The sequence below is a fragment of the Orbicella faveolata genome, unplaced genomic scaffold (genome assembly GCF_042242905.1).
Source record: "Orbicella faveolata isolate gen_17 unplaced genomic scaffold, um_ofav_v1 contig_1, whole genome shotgun sequence".
NCBI lineage: Eukaryota > Metazoa > Cnidaria > Anthozoa > Scleractinia > Merulinidae > Orbicella > Orbicella faveolata.
In genome coordinates, this window is record NW_028301536.1 from 2,321,652 (window position 1) to 2,329,715 (window position 8,064).

At 39.1% G+C, this 8,064-nt stretch overlaps 1 long non-coding RNA gene and 1 pseudogene across 1 annotated transcript; one reads left to right on the plus strand and one right to left on the minus strand.

Moving 5' to 3' along the window:
* The first annotated feature begins 247 nt into the window (after positions 1-247).
* LOC149117699 (uncharacterized) lies at positions 248-1,349 on the plus strand. Its single transcript, XR_016205954.1, has 2 exons — positions 248-282; positions 851-1,349. It is a non-coding gene; the product is annotated as an uncharacterized LOC149117699 (long non-coding RNA).
* Positions 1,350-3,333: 1,984 nt separating this feature from the next.
* Positions 3,334-8,064, minus strand: LOC149117700 (uncharacterized; annotated as a pseudogene).

The window sequence follows — 8,064 nt, forward strand, 5'->3', positions numbered from 1 at the left end:
CAGACAACATAAGCGTGTTCTGAGTGAAATAAGAGGAAAATGAACGCCAAACTTTCGTTTTAAAAATTGTTTTAGGAACACTTGCTTAGGCGCTTGAAAAAGCGTCAAATCTTCCAATATTCCGTTTTGTTTGTCTGAGTTTGTCTGAGTTATGACGTCACTCGCGCGCTTCGCTATTTAACACTTACTTAGGAAATGCTGATCAGAAGGGGAAAGCCATGGGAATTTTCATATCCTTTGGGGCCTTGGCACGAGCGATTGGTCCCGACGTGAGCTGTACAGGTAAGCGGTCCGTTCTGATTAACAGTCCAGTTGGACTGCACGCGAAGTTACTAGTCGCCACCTTATTTCATACATTAACTAGAGATACTACGTGTTTCCCTTAAGGACAACATAAAGATGACGACGGAAAAGCTGAATGACATCTAGTAAAAAATGACTGTAGATTTTACCTTTGAAAGTCCCAATTGTCAGGATATGTTGAGAACGCCTGTGGCTGTTAAAAATAGCTCAGGCTAATGATGTATAGCAGCGTTCAATTCTAAATAGGAATACGAAAAATTGGCCGCCGTCGTTCGCGTTCCCTAGACTACGCAAACTTAGTCATTTTGCCTAGAGTGGCTCCACATGTACGCACATGTACAGCCATTGTTGTTCTCATTATACACTCTTGTGTTTGGTGCGTTAACTTCCTGAATGCGTCCGTCCATGTATTCGTCTTTTTTTGTCGCCTCGTCTGTTTATTGTGTACTGTTTTTTGCTTGTTTGTTTGTTTGCTAGTTTATTTATTTCTTTTCTATCTTTATTTAGTGAATGCATAATTCATTCATACTCTATTTGTGTCCCTCAGTCTACTGGTGTGTAGGGCCCTTCTGGTGTTACTTTGTTGGCGCTCTCCTGTTTATGCTCCCCATGAGGATCTTGGTAAAGTTACCAGCTTAACAAGAGTCAAGCAAGATAGTTGTCATTTTTCAAGAAACAGATCAAGATACGTTGTGTTGGTCTGGAGTCAGTCTTTATGACGCAAGCTGGAATAGCTCGTAATTGGTAATTCGTAAACAGTTATTTGGCCCCGAAGACTACATAATTGATTTCTTACCTCATTGCAGCTAAATTTTGCAAGAACCAGGTGACACTTTCATTGCTTGCTATCGTCGAAGTTGCACAAATCGATGTAAAAAGTTGTAAAACACAAAACTAAGAAAGAAATGGGAAGGTGGTCAACTCGTGTCACGCAATATATTTTTTACATGTGGCTGTTGTAATATGCTTCTTCTTAAGCAATAGGTATTGAAGCGGGCAATACTCGTATGTACAATAATTGTGATAATAAAAGCTTCATACTTAGATGTCGTTTTTATTTTATTTAATTATTTATTTTTTTCATTTTAGTAGTTGGCATTGTGAGAACGAAATGTTAAAATGCGGACAAGAAAACAAAAATAAATGAGAATATATGAAAGATCGTATATTTGAACTGCGGAATCTTGCGATGACGAACTACAGAATAACACAAAACAATACAATGCAATGTAATGCAATGGAAATTTATTGTGTAATACTCTTAGCTATATGTGAGTTGTGACATCACAGGAAAGATACGATGACACAAAAGTATTCCAGAGACAATCAAATTAAAAGTGATAATATAATTATGATATGCGTAAATGTTTTAAAATTTCTATATATAAGCAAGAATCATGAAATACAATCTAAAATAATCACACGTTGTGCTAAAAGGTAAAAACAATAGTCATATGTACAATCAAGCTCACGCTAGCAATGCCTGCGCAATTGACTTGTTAAGACTTTCTTGCTTCAAAGAGCTTTTCGATAATTCTTTTTTTAATTTTGTCCCTTATCCGATGATTTATTTTAAAGTAATGTTATTTTATCTTACACGTTTACATTTGTTAATGAATCACAGGTTCTAAGTAATTTACATTCGCAACTGAACAGTATATCTGCGCCTAACAAAGTCTAAATTGTTATTATTCCTTATTTTGAACAAGTAGAAACTTTTTCTATCCTCTTAGAAAACCAATCAGTCGATTGGCTCGCTAAGGGAGATAAACACGTGAAAGGGGCGTGGAAGTTTGTCGAAAGAAAATTGAATGTTAAAATCCCTAAACACCTCGGGTGTGGCTCAAGCTATATTTTACCCCTTAAAGATGCAACATCTAAAAAAGGCAAATCAGAACTTTAATGACTTTCGTGACAATTTCATTCAAGACTTTCTTCTGTGAAGAGGTTTAGGTACTTTCATGACTGGTCGATTTAAACCACTTACACAGTAAGATGAAATTTTTACAAACCCTCAGAATTCAATGATTGCTGAGCAAATTGGCCCAAGTGTTGAAAAAAGTTCGCAAGAAAATTCCCTAAAAGAGACAACATAAAACATCCCCGCCTCTTTCACTTGAGGACCTCTCCGTCCGCCCCATCGAACTGAGAAACTTTGGATCAATGTTAGGTAACAAAGTCGCTCGACAGATCCTAGCCTTCGTAAGAGATATGCCTGATTAATTTCGACAACAACATTAAAAACATTCGTTTGCAACCACGCCAAAAAAAAACAAAAACGTTCGTTTCTCTACTGCTTCTGTGAAAAAAGAAAACCAGTTGTACTTGTATTAGACAATGGCAACGAAAGAAAATCAAAGCAAACTTGTCTTTTCTATTTCCAATGTCCTTGCAGAAGTTTCTTGGTTCATTTCTTGATGTTTAATTTCTATGGAATACTCCACTGACGAAATCTTTGCTTCCTATAACAACAAAAAAGAACAATTTGAAGATATTCTCTGAAAGTCTACTAACCATTGCATAACATTAATTTCTCTTTAGCAGAGAATAAAGCCTGAAAAAAAAAATTGAGGCAAAAGTCAAGCTTGAACGGGATTCAAAACTATGACCGCTACTATATCGGTGCATTGCTTTACCAACTGAGTTATCAAGTCAACTGTGAGCTGATCGATTATTTGTGTGTTCATTGTCGTAATATATTCGCAGATGATGAATACAGTTTGTTTCTTGAACTGATGGTATACGCGCACTATCATCTCTTAAACGTAAGTACCAAATGTTAGGTAGATAAATCGCAAGAATAAGGGATCTGATTGCCTTACAAGAAAGTTTTTTGTTAAAAGAAAATATTTTCTCAGTAATTGGAATTGAAAATATGTTGATACACTGTAGCTGCTTTACATACAACACAGCTAGATTTTGCCCTTTTAAACACAAAAGCAGAAACTGAAAGTAGCGTTCTTTTAAGTAATATTGGTAACCAACGAAGCACATTCCTAAAATCTTTTCTTCCCTAGTGGAAACATACCTTTATTTTTCAAACGCAAATGTCACGTCATCTCCAATCAGCATGAACGGTGCCCAACTGGAAACCTTGGTAAAGCCGTGATCTCTCAACCACTTCATGGCCGCGTGAAGAGATACACTGGCACTTTCTCCACGAACAAGGTGCTCGTAAAAGCGACTCATCGACTTCTTTGTTGTACTGTCGTCTAGAACCCACAGTGCCACCAACACTGAGCGTGCACCGGCTCCTAGAAACGCGCGAGCGATTCCAACAACTCCCTCGGCTCTAATTTGTCCACGGCCACTGTGACAACAGCTTAGTACCACCAGTTTAGCTCGCACTTTCACTTTTGAAATGTCGGACACTTTCAAAAGGTAGTCGTCTTCTAGTGGAACCCCGGTAATGGAACGTGGAGGACAAAGAGCAGTTTCTCCTCTTTCAGCATTACCATGTGCAGCAATATGTATCAGACTCACTGAATTTAGCTTCTCAAGTACCGCTTCCTTGGTTGCGTCCTGTCCTAACAAAGGCCAAACGCCCAGCCGTCGTGCGATCATCTCTGCCTTCTTTCTCGCACCAGGCAAAGGTACAATCACCACACCAACATCAGGATCACCCACTACCAGAGCACCAGTCTCACAGTGATAGTCTGCAGGGCTGTCCTGAATGAGCTTCAGAGTCGACAAAGAAGGAACCACGCGGATTCTGAAACGCTCCGATAAATATTTCCCACTTCCACTGAGTAAAGCTGGAAATGGAACACGGTACAGGTTGCGATCAGGAACAATGATGATTTCAGGTTCGTCAAGTAAGTCGGATACAGGATTGACGAGCAGTTCGTAGAACAAAGTTTGACTCGGTTCGGGATCATCCGTATTCCCAGGCTTATCTTGTCGCAAAGTTGTGAGGTTCTCTTCTTGACAAGATTCAGGATTTGTTTCAATGTCATTGCCATTCAAGGATCGATCTTCGCACACCCCCTCGGGTAACTTACCAAAATCTTGGAAGCTTTCAGCCATGATAGCAAAAAATTCATCCAAATCTTCAGCAACCTTTGTTAATCTTGTGTAAAGAGTATTTTTATCCACATCAAGTTTTCGGAACTGAATGACTCCGCTTGTCTTGAGAATCCACAAAAACACTGTTTGTTCAAAATAAGAAATGTACAGACAAGTAAAGTTACTTTCTTTCTTCATGACATTTTCAACAACAGTCCATGACTGCGGGTGAGCTGATATACGATTTTCAACAGAGTACTGAGTTGCCATCAAGTCTGCTAAGGCTCTAGCTCGTCCAAGCTCTGCAACATAAAGAGCATCCTTAGGATTTCCAGCGCGACGAAACAATTCACTGAGCTGCTGATAGGGAAAAACATGCATGTCTGCAAAGCATATCTTAATTTGATCGCTGCCTTAAGAAAACCTCGCATTGTTTCGGATTTTTCAATACTTCGTAACAAAAAGGAAAAAGCTTCCTGAAAGTTGCGTTGTCCTAACTTCGTCAGTGAAAGATGACAATGGCAAGAAAACTCAATTCCAGCTTCTCCAATATTTTCACTCATGGAGAGTGCCTTGTCAAGATATTCCTCGGCTACGTCATGATCACCGCCAGATAGAAACACTTTTCCAAGGCTGAGGTGACTTGATGCTTCTAATCCTCTGTGACCAATGTCAACTGCAATCGCAAGTCCTTTCTCGAAGCAGGCTTTAGCTTTATCTTTATCACCAAGGGATTCATGAAAAAAACCTTCTTTTAAGTAATAACATGCTTGTCCTTCTTTATGACCAATTTTCATGATGATCTCAAGCGCATTATCACGAGATAATTTACTCTGCCTATAGTCTCTAAGATTTAGAAACACAGTTGCCAGGCATAGGTACTTTGTTGTTTGTTTTCCCTGGTTACCAATTTCCGTACTGATCGCAAGTGCTTTTTCATAATATTCATTAGCCTTGACATATTCACCGAGAGAATCAAACACATTTCCTAAGTTTCCATACCATGTTCCTTCTCCTTCTCTGTCACCAATTTCCATGCTGATCGCAAGTGCTTTTTCATAATATTCTTTAGCCTTGACAAATTCAGCGAGAGAACGAAACACATTTCCTAGGTTTCCATACCATGTTCCTTCTCCTTCTCTGTCACCAATTTCCATGCTGATCGCAAGTGCTTTTTCATAATATTCTTTAGCCTTGACAAATTCAGCGAGAGAAAGAAACACATTTCCTAGGTTTCCATACCATGTTCCTTCTCCTTCTCTGTCACCAATTTCCATGCTGATCGCAAGTGCTTTTTCATAATATTCTTTAGCCTTGATATATTCACCGAGAGAATCAAACACATTTCCTAAGTTTCCATACAATGATCCTTCATTCGCTCTGTCACCAATTTCCATGCTGATCGCAAGTGCTTTTTCATAATATTCTTTAGCCTTGATATATTCACCGAGAGAATCAAACACATTTCCTAAGTTTCCATACCATGATCCTTCATTCGCTCTGTCACCAATTTCCATGCTGATCGCAAGTGCTTTTTCATAATATTCTTAAGCCTTGACAAATTCAGCGAGAGAACGAAACACATTTCCTAGGTTTCCATACCATGTTCCTTCTCCTTCTCTGTCACCAATTTCCATGCTGATCGCAAGTGCTTTTTCATAATATTCTTTAGCCTTGATATATTCACCGAGAGAATCAAACACATTTCCTAAGTTTCCATACAATGATCCTTCATTCGCTCTGTCACCAATTTCCATGCTGATCGCAAGTGCTTTTTCATAATATTCTTTAGCCTTGACATATTCACCGAGAGAATCAAACACATTTCCTAAGTTTCCATACCATGATCCTTCATTCGCTCTGTCACCAATTTCCATGCTGATCGCAAGTGCTTTTTCATAATATTCTTTAGCCTTGACAAATTCAGCGAGAGAACGAAACACATTTCCTAGGTTTCCATACCATGTTCCTTCTCCTTCTCTGTCACCAATTTCCATGCTGATCGCAAGTGCTTTTTCATAATATTCTTTAGCCTTGACATATTCACCGAGACAACGAAACACATTTCCTAAGTGTCCATACCATGATCCTTCATTCGCTCTGTCACCAATTTCCATGCTGATCGCAAGTGCCTTTTCATAATATTCTTTAGCCTTGACATATTCACCGAGATGACGAAACACATTTCCTAAGTTTCCATACCATGTTCCTTCTTTCGCTCTGTCACCAATTTCCATGCTGATCGCAAGTGCTTTTTCATAATATTCTTTAGCCTTGACATATTCACCGAGACAACGAAACACATTTCCTAGGTTTCCATAGCATGCTTCTTCTCCTTTTCTGTCACCAATTTCCAGGCTTATCACAAGTGCCTTTTCATAATATTCTTTAGCCTTGACATATTTACCGAGAGAACCAAACACATTTCCTAAGTTTCCATAACATTTTTCTTCTGTCGCTCTGTCACCAATTTCCATGCTGATCGCAAGTGCCTTTTCATAATATTCTTTAGCCTTGACATATTCACCGAGACAACGAAACACATTTCCTAAGTTTCTATACATGTTCCTTCTCCTTCTCTGTCACCAATTTCCATGCTGATCGCAAGTGTTTTTTCACAATATTCTTTAGCCTTGACATATTCACCGAGACAACGAAACACATTTCCTAGGTTTCCATAGCATGCTTCTTCTCCTTCTCTGTCACCAATTTCCATGCTGATCGCAAGTGCTTTTTCATAATATTCTTTAGCCTTGACATATTCACAGAGAGAAATGAACACAGTTCCTAGGCCTCCATAAGCCACTCCTTTTCCTCCCAAGTTACCAGTTTTTTGCATCATAGTGACCGCTCTCTCATAAAGTTCTTTTGCCTCAGCATACATAAATTGATTCTGATATATCTGTGCCAGATTTATGCTAAGCATACCTTCTTGGACAGTATCACCACACTCGCGGAGAATGGTGAGAAGTTTCCAGCCGCACGCTATTGAATTTGAGTGATCGCTAACACGACGGTACGCCTCAAACATGGTATGATAGATTTGTCTGTAAATTGTTCGCTGTAATGGCTTCTTTACACTCAGCACTTTGTTACTGAGCAAAACTAAGCTTTCTCTGCATAAGTCGATGGCTTTTAAGACACGACTAGTGTTGAGAAGGAAATTTGCAACAACTATGGCTAAAAAGATAGCATGTAAAATTTCTTCTGCGTAGTTCATGACGCTTTCCGAAGTAGGTCTTGTAACTGAAAAATAAATCAAATAAGGCTGAGTGTAGAATTTTTGCCGTATTACGTAATAAGCTTTTTGAGAAGCCATAATAAGGGACGGAGAAGTCTTGGGATCCACGCTCACCTATGATATGGGACAATTTTTCTATTTTTAGAACAAATTGCGCCATCCTGACGTCATATACCCGCACGGATCCAGGCATATGTCGGGGGCTCTCGCGTGGATGTTGTCATGTTGCGTGATAAAATGGTGAGAGTTGCGAGATTCTCTTGCAGATTTTTCACAGCGATGGCAGGGAATAAGGCAGGGAATAAGAACCAGGGCTCTTATATGTAGTTTTATGCTCTGAGCTTATAGAAACGGTGAGTTTTTCAGGGTCGAAAACAAGTCTCAATTTCGCGCTGTGAATGGATAATATCTGCTCGCGCTAGTTGTACGAGTAAGATTTTGCGTTTGTTCTGTAAAGAAAAGTTATGCAAAAAAACTCTTTACCCTGGTATCGAGTTAATTTGTTCGTTTCCCAA